The sequence below is a fragment of the Ammodytes marinus genome (assembly GCF_949987685.1).
Source record: "Ammodytes marinus genome assembly, contig: scaffold_47, whole genome shotgun sequence".
In the NCBI taxonomy this organism is placed as follows: domain Eukaryota; kingdom Metazoa; phylum Chordata; class Actinopteri; order Uranoscopiformes; family Ammodytidae; genus Ammodytes; species Ammodytes marinus.
Window position 1 is genome coordinate 161,544 of NW_027648108.1, and position 2,500 is coordinate 164,043.

General features: G+C 40.2%; 2 protein-coding genes across 2 annotated transcripts in view; one reads left to right on the forward strand and one right to left on the reverse strand.

Moving 5' to 3' along the window:
- The window catches only part of LOC307271014 (CYFIP-related Rac1 interactor B-like), a 132,510-nt gene that overhangs the window by 109,994 nt on the left and 20,016 nt on the right, over nucleotides 1-2,500 (forward strand). The gene's annotated exons all lie outside the window — the stretch shown is intronic.
- The window catches only part of LOC307271020 (anion exchange protein 2-like), a gene marked incomplete at both ends in the record, with an annotated part of 38,468 nt that overhangs the window by 35,107 nt on the left and 861 nt on the right, over nucleotides 1-2,500 (reverse strand). The window lies entirely within an intron of this gene.

Sequence of the window (2,500 nt, forward strand, 5' to 3'; positions counted from 1 at the left end):
ATGGTCTGGTAGGACCGGGCTAAATGAAGTACGATGGTCTGGTAGGACCAGGCTAAATGAAGTACGATGGTCTGGTAGGACCGGGCTAGATGAAGTACGATGGTCTGGTAGGACCAGGCTAAATGAAGTACGATGGTCTGGTAGGACCAGGCTAAATGAAGTACGATGTATCGGATTATAGCACATCTCCGAAAAATCGGCAATCGATTTTATTTTAATTTTTTTCAAGCAATCATGTTGCGTGAGATGCATTGCTGCACCGGAAGTAGCCTTCATGCATAGCGTTAAAGTTATAGCCTATTAAAAGCAGCAGCAGGTGTGTTGTACTACATTGGATTAATTCACACTTGACAGTTCCCCCTGACACCAATAGCAGAGTCATTGGTCATCTCTTGACTGTTAATAGTAGGGGAGAACAGGGTAATTTGTCACACGGGTTGGTTGTCACAATCGTTATATCTCGGAACCAGAAGGCGCTGTCTGTGAAATTTTGGTATGTAAATATCCAGAATTGGGATCAGAGGTCACCTACATAGTCTTCCTTGGAGTTAGACTGCTGAATTTGAGGTGAGACGACTGTTTATGTTTTTCATGTCAAATTGAAAATATTTAGCTCCTCAGTATTTTTCTTCTAGGCTTTTACACAATGGGTTAATAACAAAACATTTGTTACCCATACAAAGTGTGAAGGGTAAACTATAGCTTAGATTGTGGTTAGCAAGCTGATTAGTTGTCAGATGGTTGTTGGCCTTGATGCTAGCAAGAAATTCCAGTTGGGGTTGGGCGTCACATTTTTTGGGGGTTGGTTGTCACATGTTATCTCAAGGCTGCAGCCAGAAAAGGAACCCAACAACGAAATAAATTGTCAAGCTGTATCCTCACTGACACCCCAGAGAAGGAGAGAATAGAGCAGGAAAAGGCAGCTAGCATGCAAAAGAAAAAAGGGCAACCAAATCAAAACAACCCAGTGCATCCCAAACTAGACCAGCTGCCAAGGCTACAGTAAGTTATGTAGGCCTATTTGTCAACTTGACAATGCAATTAAACTTTCAAATTTAGTTCTACTTTCTTGCCTTCTTTTTAAGATTATTCCCATTAAGATAACATTGTGACAAACAACCCCATAGTGTTTGACAACCGACCCCTTGATGGGGTTGGTTGTCACAATGTGTAAGGGTTAATGATTAATTTCTTCTTTATTACAATAAGATAGAAAAACTGAGGGGTACACATTTCAAGCCAACACCTTAAGCTTCAATTTAATGTAGGAATGACTATTGAAAGATGTTTAGGTGATAAGCAATTCTCAGTAGAGTAAAAAGTGTGCCTACTTACCCCGTTCTCCCCTAGTTGATATTGCTATAGTTATTATATAGAATTTATATAGTGCTTTATTGGAGGTCATTCAAAGACATTTTACATCAAACATATAGAAAATCATACTTATAGAAAAAGAAAACAAAATACAGACAAATTAAAGATAAGGTTTGGAGTGGAGTCCGGTGTAATTGTGCTTCCTTAAAGAGGTGAGTTTTGAGTTGACTTTTGAATGAGTTTATTTAGTCTGAGATGCTGATGTTTGGAGGGAGGGAGTTCCAGAGGGTTGGGTGCAGTTACATAAAATGCTTAATGTCTGAGTTTAAAAATGCGTCATGTCACTTTAGACATATTTGTAACACTTTATTTTTTTTTAGATAATGCATATTTCAATAAATAAAAAGTTCCTGTACACCTATCGACAGTAACAAGTATTTATATGTATTTAAGGGTTCAAAAAAGTAAATAGTTTCAATATATATTTTGGGGATTAGAAAAAAAAACGGACGATTTAATCGCTATCGTAATTTTTCTCCGAAGATAATCGCCATCGGCATTGGCACCCAAAAATCCATATCGGTCGGGCCCTAGACCAGGCTAGTATGCGATGTCCCTCTAGCCTAACATCTAACAATCCTTCACTTTGCCAAAGCTCAAGATGAGTTTTGGGGCGACTGTGGCTCAGTTGGTAGAGCGGGTCGGCCGATGATCAAAGGGTTGGAGGTTCGATCCCCGCCCTGCCACCTGTGTCATAGTTGTTGTGTCCTTGGGCAAGACACTTCACCCACCTTGCCTCGTGTGAATGTCGCGATAGTTAGCCTCCTATCGGTGTATGAATGTGTGTGTGAATGGTAACGTGGGAAAGGAAAACAGGTCTCCCTTGCAAAAGAGTCTTCGGTCTCAATGGGGTTTACCTGTAGAAATAAAGGTTAAAAAAAAGAAAAAAGGTATGAATCATCAAACTGACAATCCATCCTCATGTCTGCTGGACTGGACTGATTGGCTCCTGTTCCGGAAACATTCCTGTTAGCTACTTTGAAGTTGCTCCGAGGAACTTTCAGTGTGTGTTAATTCTAGCGCCCCCCTTTGGTCTAAAGCAGTAGTGTTTTTACCACGCCAGCTGTTGTTCCTGGGTGAGCGTACCCATGACAAAGGCATTATGAAAAACTATATAAAAATAGCA